At 45.3% G+C, this 20,457-nt stretch overlaps 1 pseudogene; it reads left to right on the plus strand.

Annotated features, from left to right (window-relative positions):
* Nucleotides 1-20,457, plus strand: part of LOC138922105 (heparan sulfate glucosamine 3-O-sulfotransferase 4-like) — a 144,871-nt pseudogene that overhangs the window by 115,618 nt on the left and 8,796 nt on the right.

Here is a 20,457-nt window from a genome sequence, read left to right on the forward strand (position 1 = left end):
GGATGCTTTTAGTAGTATTGGCCCCTGCTTTGGACCTCACCCCTCCAGGGAGGGCTGCATACCCTAGGGTGGCTCCCTCCTGGCCAGCTGAGAAACTCCACTGCTCCCAAAGGTGACTTTTTTCTCTCCAGCTGGAATTTCTGGCCCTTCTGCCTTTGTCAGGACTGTCCCATGTTGTGGGGGTTCTTTTTATCCAGTTTTCAGTTTTCTATACAGGGTAATTTTTCCAAAAATAATTGTAACCTGGTTGCGTTCATGGGAGGAGATGAGTTCAGAGTTTGCTTACACCGCCATCTTGACAAGATCCGCCACTTCTACACTTCTGTTACTTCTGTTTTCATTTTCTCCCTCCTTTGGTACAGAGCCCATCTGGGGACCCTGTTGAGGTCATCTGTCTCATGGGGGTTGTGAGGATTAAATGTGGAGTGCTTCCAACAGTCCTTGGCACACAGTAGGTGTTCAAGTTTGGTAGTTATTGTCATGACCACCACCCCATCATCCTCAAACCATCACCATCACCATCACCGTCATCATGACCTCGTGCTGTCACTCCTACAGTCTGATAGTTAGGACTCTTCAGATTGGATACACTAGATTTATGCCTAATAATTCCACTTGTTTCAGCAGATATCTGTTGAGTGCTTACCATGATAGCTAAATTCTCCCCACTCCCCATTCTCTCGTCTCCTTATCTTCCCATCATGCTGCGACCCTAAGTCAGCTCTCCACTCTTTTAATTTTTTTAACAATGACCCCCCAAAGCCTCACAGTGTCCTTGAAATTACCACTCCATAATTGCCAGCCTCCTCTATTTCCTCAGCCTCTTCTTAGCCCTTCCCTCCCTCTCTTTGCCTTGGCCCTGGCCCTGCCTATGGAATATCCTTTTCTTGAAGCCCCGTCAAGTGGTGCCTGCAGATCTCAGGATTAGGAGGTACGAGATTTATGTCCTCTCTGCTCTTTGTCCTCCCACACCATTTCTTTGAGATCTATAGTCCCCAGCTGGAGCACCCTCTCCTCCTCATTACTCTTTTCTGCCTAATTAGTCCCCTGTTTCATTGAAGACTTGATCGCCTGGCCCACAGCTTTCCTCTCTGCCTCAATTCTTGCTGTCATCCTAGTTGACTTCAGTGTGCATGCGGAGGACTGAGCCTGCACACGGGGTACTCATTTTCTTCAATACCTCATCTGTACTGCTGACCTCTTCTCATCCACCTGTCCCCATTCCCACCATAATACCCTGGATTTGCATCCTGATGCTGCACCACCTGACAAATGAGCAGTGCAGCACCCTCCAGCCCTGATCTCTTCTTTCCAGCTTGCTTGGTCACTTAATTCAGCTAGGCCCTCAGCATATTTTTCCTCAGGCCCTCCATGGTGTACTCTATCCTTTAGATGCTTCCTCTATGCTGTTACCTCTCAGCTGAGCTTGGACTTCATAGTCCATCCATGATTAATTCTCTTGGCAATGCCTTCCTCTCCCTTGCCCTTTAGTCCCAGTAAACCCAAAACCAAACTACCCATTTTTGTCTTGAGTACCGGAGATAGGACTCAGAGCGGGGCAGCTGGGTACTACTTTGAGTTCATGTCACCCCACCTCCCCTGTGCCCTCACAGAGCCTGACCATTCTAGTAGGATTCTCTTGTCAAGTCACTCTCCCATGCTCCAGAATATATAATTCAGACGTTTTCCACAAACTTCTGATTTACTCCCCCCAACCCTTCATTCTCAAGATAATATGGGTGATGTTTTGAGTATGCTTAACATAGAAAATAGAAGCCTTCAGATTGGAACTCCATTCACTTCCTCCAAGAAACTTAACCAACCTATCCTACTGCAATGTCCTCCAGCAAAGACCACCAGAAACACATCAGTAGGTAAACCAGTTGGGTTTAATTGCTCTTTGTAATGAGGGAGGCCTCACATCATAGGGAACTCTGGGGCCTATCAGGATGAGGGCGTTAGAAAGAACTTACAGGATTTGGCCTTTGGTTGGATAGTTTGGGGAGGGTTCAAGGAAGCAGGGATTTGCTCTGGACTGGGTGCTGAGAGGAGGCAGGGACAATCCTGTGATCGTGTAGCTCAATCAATCCTTTCTAGAAGGAGTTGTGACTAGAGTGAGACAAACGCCGTAATTCATAAAGAACCCACAGTTGCTCACTTCAGGCAGGAGAGAGGGATGTTTGGTATTTTCTGGATGGCACGACGGCCTTGTGTTTGTCTGTTTAGGCAAAATGATGAAGTGGTCTTGTTTTGTCTCACATCATTGCTGTTGCAGCATGACCTTGTGCTGGTGTCTGTGAGAAGTTTATGTCCAACAGGTGAACAGCATGGCTTGTGTGAGCACAAGGCCAGCTTCTAACAACAGGAAAGCCTGGCTCGTGGTACCGGAGCAGCTCCTGGATGTCAGCACTTCTTTTCTTCTTTTCACAGAGGAGGAAGTGAGTTTTAGAAAGATAAATAGGTGTTTGCCAGGCAGGAGAAAACAGCATGAGCTAAACAGGATGCAGATTGAAGCAGAATAGTGTGTCAGGAGACATTGACATCGGGTGGGGGAATGGGTGGCAAGAGAGAATTCCATTGAGGTTGTGGGAGAATGAGATGTAGAAGGTGTCAAGTCTAATGGAAGGTCGTGAGGGGTTTTAAGTGGAAGAACTGACATGATCTGGGGTGTGTTGTAGAAAACTCCCAGCAGCTGTGGGGGAGATGGGTGGTGACAAAGGGAGGTCTGTGCTCTTTTCCGTCCCCACCGCTGCAGCCCTTGCTCAGGTCTGTTCTCTCACCTGGTCTATTGCACCACGGCCTTGGTGTTGGACCTGCTTCTGGTCTAACCCCCTCCCCCACCCCAGTGATCATGCTGTGGCCAGGGTGATTTAGCAGAATCACAAATCTTATCCTGTCACTTTGTCAGTTACAACCTTTGATGCCCCATCAGCCATGAGGTAAAAACCTACAGGACATTGCATGACACACCTCACCTTTCATCATCTGATCACGCCACCTGGATACCCACTGCCAGTTGGGAAGATCCGTTAGGATGTCTCAGAATGATCTCAAATTCATGATTTCCAAAACTGTGCTCTCGCATCATCTTCGCGTGTTCTCCTCCTTGTTACCCCACCCCAAAACCCAGTGAATGGGGCCATTGTTCATTCAGTTCCCAAGTACCAAATGTAGGAGTCAGCTTGGAACTGCCCTTTGGTGTACCACCTTATGTGATCAATCACCCAGACCTGTTGATTTTATTTGTTCGATATTTCTGGAATCTACCTCCTTTTCTCCACCTGTGCTTCCGCCATCTCAGTCCAAGCTCAGGTCACCTGTGGGCTGAGCTATGGCACTAGTCTGGTGACTGAGGACCCCAGTCACTGTTCCCTCCTCCAAACCCATATCTCATAGTGAATGCAGAGGTTTGTAAAGGGCATATTTTATCCTGTCACTCCCTAGTTTACTAGCTTCTTGTGGCTGTTGTAAAAAGACCAAAGTTCCTTATGTGGTCTCCACCGCCCTGCCTGCTCTGTCCTGCTTCTCCAGCCTCCCTTCACACCACTCCCCCCTTCCCTAAGGGATCCTTTCTGTTCTTCAAATGTGCCCTGTTCCTGCCTCCCTTGGCACCTGTCAGCACACTGTTCCCTCTGCCCGCAATGCTTTCTCCCACCCTCCCTGCCGCAGTGCTTCCACGTCATCTCTCAGATGGAGGCAGCCACTCAACACTCTTTACTGAGTGCCTACTCAGTTTCTGGAGACAGTGTTCTAGCATGGATACAGAAGTGAACAAAACAGACAAAACTGGAGCTCTTAGGCAGCATTTATTCCAGGAGGGAGACAGCCAGAAAGACAATAAGGAAAATATCTGGCATGTCAGGTGGTGATAGATGCAGTAGGAGTGTTGGAAGGAGTTGTGACTGGAGATGGGATGGCCAGCGAAGGCTCCAATGAAGTTAATGCTGGGGAAAGACTTGTGGAGGGCGAGGGAGTGAGTCCTGTGGATATAGGGGTTAACGGTGTCCAGACAGAGAGAACAGAGAGCAGAAAGGCCCTGAGGCAGGAGCTGGCCTCCCCTGTTCCAGGAGCCACAGGGCCAGCCTGAGTGAGATGGAGAAGAGTAGCAGATGGAATCTGGGTGGCCGTGGGTACAGATGCTGTAGGCTCTTGTAAGGCCCTAACTTTTCCTCTGAGGTAGGCACCATTGGAGGATTTTGAACTGGAGAAGGAGGTGACGTGACTTGACTTTTCACAGGATCACGTCAGCTTCTCTGTGGAGAATAGACGGTAGGAGACAAGGCTAGAAAAGGGAGATGAGTGAGTGGTACTGGAATATTCCAAGTCAGAGATGCTGTGGCTTGGATCAGGATGGTAGCAGAGCAAGTTCTGAGAGTCTGTCAGATTCTGGGTCCATTTTGAAGAGGAAATGAGCTGATATTATGTGCTGACAGACTGGATGTGGGGGAGACAGAGGAATCAAAGATGACTCCAGGGTTTTTTGGTTTCTCTCAGATATGGATCCCTCAAGGAGGCCTTTCTGACACCTGCAGTCAAGATCGTGCCCCTGTTATATGTCCTCATGACACTCTCTGCATTGCCTTGGTGGTCATCAGCGCAGTTGTAATTCAGACATACTGTTTCATGCTTTTCTGTCTAAAAGTTCTTGGTCAGCCGTAAGAATCTCCGCGGCCTCTCGAGGAACCCGAGGCTGCAGTTCCCCGAGAGCATAGCGGTGACCCCGCGTCCCTGTCAGCGCACCTTCCCGCTCCGCGAAGGTCAGAAACGTGTGGGCGGGGCCCCAGGAGTTCTCCCAGGAGGGTGTCCCTGTCCCTGTCCGCAGTCCACCGCCGGAGGGGGCGGGGCAACGGCCTGGGAGCGTCTGGGCCGCGGCGCCAAGTAGCACGCCTCTGCTGGGCCGCCATCTTGGGAGGCGTCCATGAGCCGCGCCTGCCTAGCCGAGCCTGGCGGAGTCCGGCCGCGCTCTGCTGCTCTCTCCGGGGCCGGGCTCGTCCGTTCCCCCGGTGTCCGTGGACGCCGCTCCGTGTCCCCGCTGGGCACAGCAGCCCGGGTGCTCCACAGCCATGGCCGCTGGCCTGAGGTGGCCCTCCTTCAGCTCCCGCTCTTCCTGCTCGCCGGACACGGACGACCTGGGCGCCTGCGAAGATGATTCCATCTGGGAGAGGTACCTGGGGGCGTGGGCCTGGGGGCTGGTGGGAGGCGAGCGTGTTTCTGAGGAACAGGCTTGTGCGCCAAGAGGTGCCCGTCAGGTCGCGGGACAGCTGTGCGGCGCGGGGCGCCAGGGGGTCTCTTCGTGCGCGTCACGCGTTCATGGCACGGGCGGTGTGTGCCGGGCACGGGGCCAGCCTGGGGGTGCGGTGCCCGGGAGTCGGGCGCTGAAGCGGCCCCCGTGGTCTTGGCTCCTTGGAACCAAGTCTTGCTGGAAGGACAGACGTGAAGAAGATAGTGACGTTGGTCTCGATGGGTTCTGAGGAGTGCAGCTCTCCCTCTTGTACGGGATTGTTAAGGCACCTTCTAGTTTTAGTTTATTAGTTGTTGTCTTTTAAAAGAGATTGATCGGATCTCACGGTGTTTCTGTGCTGTGTCCGTTTCTGCCTTAATATGTGGCTTTCTAATTCTAGATGTTTGTTTTTCTTTTTTTAACATCTTCCGATGCGTGTTTGAAATAATTAAATGTGGAGTGTTGTGCTGTATTTTTTCTCCTTCTTGTTTTTGGAGGAGCAGAGGAGAAATTTTGAACGACTGAAATGTTATGATTCAGTTTTTCTTCTTCTTACAGTAACTTTGTATGGAATTTTTTTTTTCCTGTTCCTGGATGTTGTATGGACAGGGTTCCTAGTGTGAGAGAGCCCACTTCTGTCAGGATGGTGAAGCGCAGTTTCTTTCAACATAACGCAATTGGGAATTAAGGGGTATATTTTGTTTCTCTTTCCTTTATGCAAAATCCTTCCTATTCCTTTTTTCTTTCCTTCCATCCTCTTTCCTTATGGCCCCGTCTCGGAGGAGCACAGCCTCTTTTGCCAATTTCTGGTTCTCCCTTAGAAGCAGTGCTTCTCCAAGCTGACACCTCCAGAGCCTTTCCCCTTGCAGCAGCGTGCTCGTGGCCACTGCCCAGGACTACCGAGTCCTTCGCCTGTGTTGCATATTTCAGCAGGTAGTGTTGGACTTCCTCTTTTGAGGGTGGTTTGATGTGTTTTATCTGATTCCTCCATGACCTTGTCCTTTCCATGGAGTCTTAAACCTTGCAATTCTCCACTCTGCCAAAGGCTTTCAGTCGTGGTCGGAGCTGGGCTGGAAGTTGGCATTTCTTTCTGAACTTGCAGGTCATTTGAAGGTTGTGGTCATCTTGGCCATCTTGCGACGCTACAGGCTTGCTTCTGTGTGGCTTCGTTGGTTCTCCTTGTTGACTGTATGATTTGGAGGAGGTCGATTGTATGACTGTGGAGAGTTTTGGATCCAGGGAGCTGTCTTGATCTTCCAGACCCTGAAGGCTCTCCCAGAGTTCTTCCCGGTATCGATTTTCACAGGCCTTTCCCACACGTGATGTTCTTCCTGTTGTTTTCTTGATCCGATGGTATTTCGATGCCAGTTTCATTTTTAATTAATGGATTGTGTCCTTGCTGCCTATTGGTCATCTGTATTTATTTCTCAGTCAGTTATTTATTCCTACCCCTTAGCAATTTCTTAGTTGGGTTTTGGGAGCTCCTTCTTCAGTGTGGATATTAACCATTTGTCTATTTTACGTGTTGCTCCTATTTTTTCTGAGTCTGACTCATCTTTTAACTGTGTTTCTAGTATTGTTGCTAGATGGAATAGTGTATCTTGGGAGTCTTTGCACATTAGTGTAAATCTTTTTGTTTTTGTCTTCGCTCATGGGTGAGAGATTGGGTATCGAATGCTTATCTCACACAGTTTTGTCCCTCGTCTTTGTCCACATACCTTGCTCCATTGTATCCTAGAATTGCAGATGAGCAATCTAATTCCAATGTGACCTTTTTTTCTCTTTCTTCCTAAATCCCTAGAGAATTTTATTTATTCTTGAAGTTCCAAAACTTTCTCAATATGTGTTATGGTCATATTTTTTTCTCATCAATTTGGCCTCATATCTGATGTGTTCCTTTTGATGATTGGGGCCCTCCTTGAGTTGAAGAAAGTTTTCTCTGAGATGTGTTTAAAGATTATTTTTCTCATCTGCTCTGCTCTCTCCCTCAGACATGCCAATCATTCTTCTATTGAAAATCTTTTTCCATCTCTGGAATCTTCTTCTTATTTTCTCTCTTTTCCTTTATCTCCTTCTTTCTGAGAGAGTTTCTCAAGAATGGCTTCAACATTATTGATTCAATTCCCAGTGATGTAAAAACTGATCTTGATTGTTTCTAAGCTGCATGTAATCTCAAGGGAAATTTTATTCTTTCCCAAATACTTTCTCTTTTTCCTTTTGTCTATTTCTCCCTTGCCACCCTCTCCCTTTACAGCTCAGTCCCTCAACTTATACAAGTTTTCATGTCTTGCTTCATAGAGCAAACAGTTTCCTGAATTTTCCTGAGAACACAAACACAGCAGAAGCTTTCTAAAATATAGTTCTGTTTCCTCAAATAGAAGTCTTTCAAGGACTCTTCTCCTGACTTTTCAGCTGAACGTTTCTATGTTCATGCTGTACAGTCTTGAAGAAAAGTAAGACAAAGACATATGGCTGAGATATATGTTCTGATTTCCACGTCGGCGTATTCACGAAGGAGCGAGAAATGGACAGCCTTTTCCTATTAGTTAGACGTAATTTCTACTTAGTTCGTATCAGGTTGCTATGTGATCTTTTCCTTGTTCCTGCTCTGAAGTTGGAGAACTCGGTGATGTGCACAGCCTTGAGCCACATTTCTAGTTTATTTTTTTTATTTTTATTTCTTTCTGCTGATGAAGATTCGTCCAGAGCTAACATCTGCCGCCAATCTTCCTCTTTTTTTCTAATTGAGGTCAAAAGAGTTTATAACCTTGTGAAATGTCAGTGGTCCGTTATAATTTGTTCGTCGCCATATCAAGGTGCCCCTTTCCCCCTATGCCCAGCTCCCTCCCCTCTTCCCCTCTGGTAACCAGTAAACCGTTCTCTTTGTTCGTGTGTTTACCTTCCATGTATGAGTGAAATCACATGGTGTTTGCCTTTCTCTGTCTGGTTTATTTCACTTAACATAACACCCTCAAGTTCCATCCACGTTGTTGTGAATAGGACAAGTTTGTCTTTTTTTATGGCTGAGTAGTATTGCATTGTGTGTGTGTGTGTGTGTAAATATATATATATGTGTGTGTGTATGTACGTATATGACATCTTCATCCAGTTGTCAGTTGATGGGCACTTGGTTTGCTTCCGTGTCTTGGCTATTGTGAATAATGCTGCAAGGAACATAGGGGTACATAAGTCTCTCTGAATCATTGATTTCCAGTTCTTTGCTTAAGTACCTAGTCATGAGATAGTAGTGAAGAGACTGTCTTTTCTCCATTGTATGTTCTTGGCACCTTTGTCAAAGATTAGCTGACCATAGATGTGTGGTTTTATTTCTGGGCTTTCAGTTCTGTTCCATTGATCTGTGTGCCAGTTTTTGTACCAGTACCATGCCATTTTGGTCACTATGGCTTTGTAGTACATTTTGAAGTCAGGGATTGTGATACCTCCAGCTTTGTTCTTTTTTCTCAGGATTGCCTTAGCAATTCGAGATCTTTGCCCCATATGAATTTTAGTATTCCTTGCTCTGTTTCCGTCAAGAATGTCAGTGGGATGCTGATAGGGATTGCATTGAATCTGTAGATTCCTTTGTGTAGTATGGACATTTTACCTATGTTTATTCTTCCAATCCATGAGCAAGGAGTCTCTTAACATCTGTTTAAGTCACTATCAATTTCTCTCACTCATGTCTTATAGTTTTCTTTGCATAAGTCCTTCACTTCCTTGGTTAAATTTATTCCTAGGTACTTAAGTTTTTTAGGTACGCTGGCAAATGGAATTATATTTTTGAGTTCCCTTTGTGTAAGTTTGTTGTTGGAGTATAGAAAAGCAACTGAATTTTGTAAGTTGACTCTGTACCCTGCAAATTTACTGTAGTTGTTAATTATTTGTATTAGTTTTCCAGTGGATTTTGGGGGGTTTTCTATATACAAGCTCATGTCGTGTGCAAACAGCGAGAGTTTCACTTCTTCACCCCCTATTTGGATTCCATTTATTCTTTTCTCTTGCCTAATTGCTCTGGCCAAAACCTCCAGTACTATGTTGAATAAGAGTGATGATAGTGGGCATCCTTGTCTCGTTCCTGTTCTCAGGGGGATGGCGCTCAGTTTTTGCCCTTTGAGTATGATATTGGCTGTGGATTTGTCATATATGGCCTTTATTATGTTGAGGTAATTTCCTTGTATCCCTATTGTTTTTCATAGTTTTTATCATAAATGGCTGTTGGATCTTGTCAAGTGCTTTCTCTGCATCTATTGAGATGATCATGTGGTTTTTATTCTTCAATTTGTTGATGTGGTGTATCACATTGATTGATTTGCGGATGTTGAACCATCCCTGTGTCCCTGGTATGAATCCCACTTGATCATGATGTATGATCCTTTTGACGTATTGCTGAATTCAGGTTGCCAAAATTTTGTTGAGAATTTTTGCATCCATGTTCATCAGCGATATTAGCCTGTAGTTCTCCTTTTTTGTGCTGTCCCTCTCAGGCTTTGGTATCAGTGATGCTGGCCTCGTAGAATGTGTTAGGAAGTGTTCCATCCTCCCTTGTGTTATTTTTAATATCTTCTTTTAGGTTTGTTAACAGTTGCTTTATGAACTTTGCTGCTCCTGTGTTGGGTGCATAGATATTTATAAGTATTATTATTCTTCTTGATGGAGTGTCCCTTTGATCATTGTATACTGCCCCTCTTTGTATCTCTTTACCTGCCTTGTCTTGAAGTCTGCTTTGTCTGATGTAAGTATTGCGACATCTGCTTTCTTTTGTTTGCTGTTAGCTTGGAGTCTCGTCTTCCACCTCTTCACTCTGAGCCTGTCCTTGTCATTGGAGCTGAGATGAGTTTCGTGGAGGCTACAAATTATTGGATCTTGTTCTTTAATCCATCTTGCCACTCTGTGTCTTTTTATTGGAGAGTTCAGTCCATTTCCATTGAAGGTGATTATTGATGTATGACGGCTTAATGCTGTCATTATATCACTCATTTTCCAGTTTTCCTGCATTTCCTTTGTTTCTCGTCCTGTGTGTTTTGGTCTACCCATTGAATTATGCCGTTTTTTATGCTGTGTGTCTTTGTTTTTTCCTTATTTCTTTTTTGTGTCTCTGTTCTGCTTTTTAGTTTAGTGGCTGACCTGAAGTTTGTATTCAGAATCTCGTGCATAACATAGTCCCTTTTCAGATGACCTCTTACTTCCTTGGTCTAAACTGATTCAGTCCCTTTCCACCTCGCCTCCTAAGTTATTATTCTCATATCTTATTCCAGCTTGTGTCATGAGTTTGTGGTTAAAGTGACAAGATTGTCTTTGTTTTTGGTGTATTCCTTCCCTTTAGCCTAATGCTGTAGTTGAATATTTGCTATCCTGTTCTGATCCTGTCTATCTGTTGGTCTCCTTACTCTGTGTTTTGTGACCCCTCTCTCCCCTTTGTCATTTTTTCAGGTATGAGGGCCTTCTTGAGGATTTCTTGGTGTGGGAGGATGGGTCTCATGGCTACGAAGTCCCTTAGCATTGTTTGTCTGGGAAAGTTTTAATTTCTCCCTCATATCTGAAGGATGTTTTTGCTGGGTAGAGTATACTTGGCTGAAGATTTTTATCTTTTAAAATTTTGGATATGTCATTCCATTCTCTTCTAGCTTGTAAGGTTTCTGCAGAGAAGTCTGCTTATCTGATAGGGGTTCCTTTGTAGGGTATTTTCTTCTGCCTTGCTGCCCTGAGTATTCTTTCTTTGTCATTCATTTTTGCCAGTTTTACTACTATATGCCTTGCAGTAGGTCTTTTTACTTGGACACATCTAGGAGATCTGAAGGCTTCCTCCAGACACGTTTCCCTCTCATTGTCTAGATTTGGGAAGTTGTCTGCTGTTATTTCTGTGAGCACGCGTTCTGCTCTACTCTCCTTATCTTCACCTTATTCAATACCTGTGATTCTTATGTTGTATTTTCTCATTGAGTTGGATATTTCTCGGAGACTTTCTTCATTTCTTTTTAGTCTCAGTTCTCTCTCCTCCTCTGTCTGGAGCATTTCAACATGTCGCTCCTCTGTGGTGTCCCCACGAGCATTCAGGGAATCTGTATTTTGTTTTATAGCTTCCATTGTGTCTTTCATCTCTAATATTTCTGATTGATTCTTCTTTATAGTTTCAATCTGTTTTGTGGACTAGCTCCTGAACTCGTTGAATTGTTTCTCTATGTTCTCTTTTACCTCATTGAGTTTTTTGACAATAGCTCTTTTGAATTCATTGTTGCTTAGTTTACTTATTTCTGCATCCTCAGGACTGAATTCTGGGTGCTTATTTTCTCTCTGGTCTGGAGATTTGATGAATTGCCTGATGCTGGAAGGATGAGTCTTTTTCCCATTGTGATAGTATTCTGTTGCAGTTACAGCCTGTTGCCAGTGGATGGGGGTCGAGAGCCGTGTATTCTGAGCCCTCCACCTTCAGCTGAGCTGGCCCAGCGCAGTGCGGGTCAGGGGAGGGGCACTTTCTCCTGCGTGCAGTCCCGGGTTTCCCGATCAGCTCTCGCTGTCTGGTCTCCTGTGGTCTTGGCTTGATGAGGTCACCCCTGAGTGAAAGCTTTTGCCCTGTTAAAGGGCTTCCCTTTAGGCCGCCAGGGCCCTAGGGAGTCCTGGGTGATTCCACAGACGCGCAACCCCTCCCCCACTCCTTCTGTCACAGAGCCTCCCTGGCAGTGACCACAGTCTTTAGGGGAGGGAGCAGAGTTCTCTCTTACCCTGTGCCGGCTCCTCTGAGGCAGGGCTCCAGCCTCTCCCCCCTCTGTCGTGTGGCTGCCGTGACTCTCCGAGGATTTTTGTGCTTTTAGGGTATTTTCTTTTGGAATAGGGTTGCTCCTTTTTGTTGTATCTTGGAGGGGAGAGAGTCCCGGGCAAGCTCACTCCACCATGATGCTGATGTCACTCCATTGCTTGTTTAATCTTGAAGTCGGTTTTGTCTAAGGACGGCAACACCTGCTTCTTTTGTTTGCCATTACCTTGGAGTCTCATCTTCCGTCAGTTCACTCTGAGCCTTTGTTTGTCTTTAGAGCTGAGATCTGTTTCCTGGAGGCAGCATAATGTTGGGTCTTATTTTTTAATCCATCCCACCACTCTCTCTCTCTTTTTTTTTTTTTTTTTGAGGAAGATTAGCCCTGAGCTAACATCTGCTGCCAATCCTCCTCTTTTTGCTGAGGAAGACTGGCCCTGAGCCAACATCCGTGTCCATCTTCCTCTACTTTATATGTGGGACGCCTACCACAGCATGGCTTGCCAAGCTGTGCCATGTCCACACCTGGGATCCTAACTGGCGCACCCCGGACCGCCAAAGCAGAACATGTGCACTTAACTGCTGAGCCACTGGCCCAGGCCTACACTCTCTCTCTTTTGATTGGAGAATTCAATCCATTTACATTTAGAGTGATGATTGATCTATGAGGGCTTACTGCTGCCATTTTATCACTTGTTTTCTGGTCGTTCTGTATTTCCCTTGTTTCTTGTCCTTTGTATTTCGGACTGCCAGTTTAGTTTGGTAGTTCTCTAGAATGATTTTCTCCGTATGTATCCTTTGTGTCTCTGTTCTGATTGTTTGTTTAGTGGTTGCCATGAGGTTTATCTGAAAAATCTCATAGATGAGATAGTCCATTTCCTGATGGCCTCTTCTTTCCTTAGTCTAAAGCAGGTTCCATCCCTTTCTTCATTCCCTTCTAAGTTACTTTTGTCCTAACTTCCGTTTTCTGATGTGAGTTTGTGGTTAAAATGATGAGATTACGGTTATTTTTGATGTGTTCCTTTCCTTTATCTTCAATATTATAATTGGTTGCTATCCTGTCCTGATAGAGAACTGCAGTTTTCTGATTTTGTCTGCCTATTTATCTCTTTGCTCAAGGCTTTTTTAACCCTTTCTTTTTCTTTCTGATATGAGGGAGTCTTGTGGCAATGAACTCCCTCCGCTTTTGTTTATCTGGGAAAGTTTTTATTTCTCCATCATATCTGAAGGATAATTTCGATGGATAGAGTCTTCTTGGCTGAAAGTTTCTGTTTTTCAGAATTTTGAGGATATTGTTCTGTTCTCTCCTAGCCTGTAAGGTTTCTGCTGGGAAATTCAGTGAAAGCCTGCTAGGGGTTCCTTTGTAGGTTATTTTCTCCTGCCTTGCTACCCTTAATATTTTTTCTTTGTCATTTACTTTTGCCAGTTTCACTAACATATGCCTTGGAGAAGGTGTTTTTACATTGATACAATTAGGAGTTCGGTTAGCTGCTTTTTTTTTTTTTTTAAAGATTTTATTTTTTTCCTTTTTCTCCCCACAGCCCCCTGGTACATAGTTGTATATTCTTAGTTGTGGGTCCTTCTACTTGTGGCATGTGGGACACCGCCTCATCGTGGTTTTGATGAGCAGTGCCATGTCCGCGCCCAGGATTCGAACCAACGAAACACTGGGCCACCTGCAGCGGAGCGTGTGAAATTAACCACTCGGCCATGGGGCCAGCTCCTCAGTTAGCTTCTTTTACTTGTAAATCCAGTTTCTTCCCCAAGTTTGAGAAGTTCTCAGCTATTATTTCTTTGAACAAGCTTTCTGTTCCTTTCTCTCCCTTCTTCCTCTGGCATACCTATAATCCTTCTGTTGCATTTCCTAATTGAGTCGGATGATTCTGGGAGAATTTTTTCATTTCTTTTTTATCTTAGTTCCGCCTCCTTCTTCTGAAGCATTTCTATGTTTCTGTCCTCCAAGCTGCTGCTTCTGTGTTCCATAAATCAGCCCTGTTATTCAAGGACTCCAGATTTTTCTTTATCTCATTCATTGTGTCTTTCATCTCCAACATTTCTGATGGGTTTTTATTTATAGTTTCAGTCTCTTTTGTGAAGAATTCTGTCTGTTCATTAAATTTTGTTCCTGATTTCATTGAACTGCTTTCCCAAGTTTTCTTGTAACTCATTGATTTTTTTAATGATAGCTATTTTGAATGGTCTTTCGTTTATATTGTAAATTTTTGTGGCTTCAGGACAAGATTGATTTCTGGGTGCTTGTCACTTTTCCTTCTGGTCTGGAGTATTAAAGTGTCTTTTTGTACTATTTCAGGGGGTGGATTTGTGCTTCCCCTTAGTGGAAGTATCTGATCGCAGATTCTACTTGCTACCAGTGGGAGGGGCAGGAGCTGTGTATTCTGAGCCCACCGCGATCCCTGGCATCTGTGCCTGTCCTTTGGAATCTGTGCTGACTGGGCACGTCTGCCGTTGCCCGCTCACTGCTGCTGCTTTAGAAATGTGTGTGCATGTGCTCTGGTAGGAGTCCCTTCCTCTGGCTGAGCTGGTGTGTCAAGTGGAGGGAGAGGTGCTTTGTTTTGCATGCAGAATCCTGGGGGCATTCTGCTCTGCACTTGCTGTCTCCCCCCCCCCCCCCCCCCCGCCGGGGTGCTTGCTTGATAAAGATGCCCCTGCAATTCCTTGGCCTCCTCTGTGTGGGGCTTTCCCACAGCTGTAGGCAGCTCCAAGAGTAAAGGTGTTCCTGCGGAGAGCTGCCCCTTCCCACTCTCCTCACAGAGCCACATGCAGTCCTGTGCCCTAGATCACCGTCAAGGAGGAAGAGGAGATCCCCCTACCTCCTTCCACTTCATCCCGGGGGTACAGCACCTCCACCTTCAAATGTATGGCTGCCTGGGTCTCTCAGACGTCTGTTGTGTTGTGGGAATGTTCTCTGTTGGTTTATGAATGTCCTTTGCATTGTGTCTTGGGGAGAGAGTCTAAGGGAAGAGCTCACTCCACCATGATGGCGGATGTCACTGGTTTTTTGTGGGTGTGTATGTGAGCTGCCATTAGCATGGCAGATGGGTGGTGTAGGTCCGTACCTGGGAACCGAACCTGGGCCACCGAAGCAAAGTGTGCCAAACTTTAAGCACTAGGCCACTGGGGCTGGCTGCCAGATATCTAGTTTAAAATAGCCAAGTGTCATGAAACTTTCTAGTTTAAAAAGTCACTCATTCTTTAAAATAATAACCTGATGTCTAAGAAGAAATATTGAGATACCACTACCTTATTGTCTTTGTACAGTATTTAAAACTCATTCCTGGATGGGCTGTTTCTGCATTCGTGGCTAAAAGCTACAACTTCACCATGGCCGCCCCACAGCTCCTTTCCTTCCACATGCACGTTTCAGCTCACAACTGATGCTGGATGAGGGTGTTAAAGACTCTGAATCCTCTACTAAATAGTTTCCATACTGAGGGAGATTTTAATTCCTTCGCTCTGATGAAAGAAAGTCTATGCTTGTGAGATTTCTTGAAATATTTTACCATGAATGGTTCCACCAGTCTACCTGTAAGCTTTAAAGGTTTAACTCATGGAAGTTCTTCCGGTTTTCTAGCAGGTAATGGTGAAATATTTCTGGTTCCTAGTGCTATTGAAATTCTCTGTGTACTCTTGAGTTTTTACATCTAGGTGAGTCTGCGGAATGGCTCATCAGAAAGTACCCACTTTCTATTCATGATTCTGAGCTAAGTAGATTGTGAATATGTCACTCTGCTGCATAAAATTCTCCAAGGGTTCCCAACTATGTATAGTGTCAGGTAGAAAAGCCTCTCAGAATAGCATGTGAGCTCTTTACAATCTGGCACAATCCTATCATTTCAGATTCATGTGTATTCACTTCCTGCCATAGATCTCAGACTCTCGCCACACTAAACTACTGATCTCTTTCTCCAAACCTGTCAGGAAATTTCAGACCTTTCTACTTCTACTGATATACTCTTCCTTCTGCCTGTAATGCCTTGCCTCTCAGTGGGAATTGATATTTGTCCTTCACAGTGGAACAGAAATAACACCTCCTTTTTCTAGTATTTCCGATGCCCAAAGCAAAATTCATGACACCATTTTCTTTGGCCCCGTTGCTGTGGCCTAAATGTTGTGTCTCCCCAAAATTCCTTTGTTAAATCCTAAGGCCCAATGGGATGGTATTAGGAGGTGGGGCCTTTGGGAGGTGATTAGGTCATGAGGGCAGAGCCCTGAGGAATGGGATTAGTGCCCATATAAAAGGGGCTTCTGGGCCGACCTGGTGGCACAGTGGTTAAGGGCACATGTTCCACTTCAGTGGCCTGGGGTGCACCCGTTTGGATCCCGCGTGCGGACATGGCACTGATGGCAAGCCATGCTGTGGTAGGCGTCACACATATAAAGTAGAGGAAGATGGGCATGGATGTTAGCTGAAGGCCAGCCTTCCTCAGCAAAAAGAGGAGGATTGGCAGCAGATGTTAGCTCATGGCTAATCTTCCTTAAAAAAAAGGAGGGGGCCTTCAGAAACCCCTGTAGCCTTTGTCTCACAGAAATTATCTTCTACTGAATTTTTCCTCCCTTTTATTACCTCTGTTCTCTGCCTCCAGAACCCCGATAAAAGAAAGGGCAGACATGTATGCTGCTTCACATTTCTCTCCTATGTGCCATCATTCTGCCTTTGGCTCTGGTCTGCAAGATTCCACTGACTTTATCACCAGATCACTGACATGTTGTTAACCATCCCCATTCTCTTAGTCAGTCTGTCCACTGAATTGTTTTAGTGTCAAACATATTTTTAATTCCCAGGCACTCATTTTCGTCCTCTGATTACTCCTTTTTTGCAGCAGCAGTCTGTTCTTACTTTTGCACGTGCCATCTTTCCTATCTCACTAGAGTCATTTCTTACTCTTTTAACGTTGTTTTGTTTCCTGAATGATCTTTATTTCCTAAAAACACAATTATTTTACTTGTTAATCTTAATGTGAGTCACGTATGTGATTTTTTTTTCTTCACATTTGTTGACCCTTGGCTGTTAGTTCTTGTTTGTGAATAAAGATCTAGGCTGTTAAGCGGTGGGAGTTCCATTTGGATTTGTGTAGCTCTCTCTGCCAAGAAACTGCTCCCTGGATGAGCCTGTACTGGTGGGTCTGGTGCCATAACTGGAAAATGACAGTTCAGAGTTGTGGGGGTCAGCCGGCTGTGGAGAGCAAGTCAAAAAAGGGAGGACTTGACTTGAGCAGTGAATTATTTTGATGTGTTCCTTCTTGAGAAAAGCTGTGTTGCCTCTCCTTTTTCATTAAGGTGCCTGCTGGATGTTCCAGAGTTTCCTCAGACTCTGCTTTGCTTCCCATTCATGGTTCTACACTCAAATGAGGAGGCATCTGCATGTAAGCAGGTCACTTTCTTCAGCGTGCACAGCTAGGATTTTTATGTGGGGGCCAAAAGCCTCTGCTGTCTGCTGTATATATTTGGGAGGAGGGCAGGGAAGAGAGATGTGGTCCAACTAGCCCAGCCTTCCCAGATGCAGTCTTTTAAATCAAAAATATTCATCATATGTATATATATATATGTGTGTGTGTATATATATATATACACACACATATATATATACACATATATTGAGCAGTATGATAAGAGTGGCAAAATGGCTGAAAATTCTGTCTATCCTGTGTCCATGCCCCTCTGCAATGTGACTTTGGAGCCCCTCCTAGCAAGAGGTGGCATTTGTTTCTCCATCTTCTTGAATCTGGCTTGGCCCTGTGGCTTAGTTTGATCATTGGGATTCTAGAACAGTGACCTGAAGGAGAGACTTGAAAACCGCTTGCACACTGGACTTGCTGTCTCTTGCTGCCCTTATAAAGAAGATAGGTAAGGGGCCAGCTTGGCGGCATAGCTGTTAAGTTCGTGCACTCCACATCAGTGGCCTGGGTTTGCCAGTTTGGATCCTGGGGGTGGACCTATGCACTGCTTATCAAGCCATGCTATGGCAGGCATCCCATATATAAAGTAGAGGAAGATGGGCATGGATGTTAGCTCAGGGCCAGTCTTCCTCAGCAAAAAAAGGAGGATTGGTGGCTGATGTTAGCATAGGGCTAATCTTGCTCAAAAGAAACCCCAAATAAGTAAAAGACAGGAAAGTTAAAAATACATTTTTTTCCATATGAATTCTGAGCTATCAGAACTAACAGTCCTGGGAGCCAGCCCGGTGGCTCCGCAGTTCAGTGTGTACATTCTGCTTTGGTGGCCCGGGGTTCGCCGATTTGGATCCCGGTTGCGGACATGGCACTGCTTGGCAAGCCATGCTGTGGTAGTCGTCCCACATATAAAGTAGAGGAAGCTGGGCACGGATGTTAGCTCAGGGCCAGTCTTCCTCAGCAAAAAGAGGAGGATTGGCAGCAGTTAGGGCTAATCTTCCTCAAAAAAAAAAAATAACACTCCTATGAAGAAGCCCAAGAGGATGACAAGAGGCATGTGGCCCATTTGCTTCTGTTGCTCTGACCAACAGCCTGCCAGACTCATAGCATGTGACAAAGACTTCCCTAGATTATCCAACCAGCAGCCAATTTACAGCTGAGCATGGATGCCTGGGATACAGAGCCTGGGAGAGATGTACTGAGTTCACGCAGATAAGAAGAACTGCCTAGCTGATCCAAATCATGAACTAAATAAGCAGTTGTTGTTTGAGACCCCTAAGTTTTGGGGTAGTTTATCACCCAGCAAGAGCTCACTGATACAAACACCGCATTGTATTGATGTTCCAGCTACTGTAGATACTCTGATAAACAAAGTAGATCAGGCCTCTGTCCTCAGGTGACGAGAAACAAAGAAATAAATGAGTCAGACAACTTCAGAGATTCACACATGCTCTGAAGGAAAGCAAGCAGGGTGATGTGACTGGCTGGGGTTGGGATCTCATTTAGATACTGTGATCAGAGAAGAATGCTTTGAGCAGCTAAAGTTTGAGCCAAGACCTGAGTGACAAGGAAGAGCCAACCATGTGAAAGTCTGGAGGTAGATTGTTCCAGACAGGAAACAGCAAGTGCACAGGCAGTGAGCTGGGGAGATACTTCACGTGTTAAAAGGACATAAAGAAGGTCAATGAAGCTGGAGTTGGTGAGCAAAGGAGAGAGAGGGGAAAGATGTGAAGTCAGGAAACAGACCTTGGGGGAGGACTTGGCCTGTGATTCATTTACCAGTTACCTTCATGCTTGTACCCTGTCTCATCTCTGTCCTTGATGTTTGTGGACTAGGAGCTTGGAGCTCTCAAAGGACCCCTGTGGGAAGGGTCCCTCTTTTCTCCAGCATTTTGGTCTACATCTTTCTGTGATCTGTTTTCATCAGTCAGATCTATCTGCTTTCTGTCTTCTCGGATTTCTTCAAGATGTCCTCCAGCTGACTGCCATTCTAGTTTACTAGCATTACCACGGACTCGTTCTTTTTAAAATACAAGATGGTTTTTGGGGGCGTTTTTAAGGACCTTCGTATATATTAGTCCCCAAATCACCATCTTTAGTTGAAATTCTCATATCTCATGTTTAAATTTGGAGCTCTAAGCCCATAAATCTCCCATCCCCCTTTGTTATCCTATCTTTTTCTCTGTTTCTTCTCTTTTCAGCTTGTCTTTACAGTGGTTGGTGAGAGGCCAGCCCTCAGTGGGCTCTTTATTCACTATCCAAGAAATATGTCCTGAGAAGCTTTTATCTGCAAACAAAATGGAAGCCCTTCTCACCTACCAGTTGCCCCTTTGCAGCCACTTGCCTTGCTCGGTTCCTGCTGAGTTGAATATGCTCATCCAAACACCCCCTGCTGGGACACTGAGGGGACACAGGGTCAGTTCTTCCCAGTGCCTTCCACTTCACTAGACACTTCAGGTGTTTCATTTCCTAGGGAGGTTTTGATGTCTCAGAATTCATATACCAGAAAACTGTATTTGAACATCCTGGTCTTCCATCTATCTGTCTGTCTATGTTCTATCTTCATTGAGTTTTGGGTGCCACAAATCATTAGATGGCACATAGGATGTCATACCTGGGAGGGATGGTCCATGTTACCCTTTTGAGAACAGGAGATGCTACACCCTTGCAGACCAAGAGCTTGGCCTTCCTGGACGTTTGTAAAGTTTCCAGGCAAGGAATCTTCACTTATCTCCCTAAAACAGATAAACATACTTTTGTACAGAGATGAGTGCACGTGAAAGGTGAGACTAGCAATCTTCAGGGCCCAGAGCTTACTCATGATGTTTTCTTCCACAAATCTGTTGGGTCCTTTGCAGAAGCCCAAAGTACAAAACTCTTTGCCTGCCCTGCATTTGCCTTACAGGAATACCACTACACACTTCCCTCCAGCCCAGAATCAGAGGCCAGAGCACGTTGAATGAAGAGGAAAGGAGGTCCATATTCTCTTTTCTACCCCAGGGCCATTGCGAGTGCTGTTCCCTTCACCATTCTCCGTGCTTTTCCTCCAAGTCTCTTACTTATCCTGGCTCTTACTT

Source organism: Equus caballus, unplaced genomic scaffold (genome assembly GCF_041296265.1).
Source record: "Equus caballus isolate H_3958 breed thoroughbred unplaced genomic scaffold, TB-T2T haplotype2-0000451, whole genome shotgun sequence".
Classification (NCBI taxonomy): Eukaryota; Metazoa; Chordata; class Mammalia; order Perissodactyla; family Equidae; genus Equus; species Equus caballus.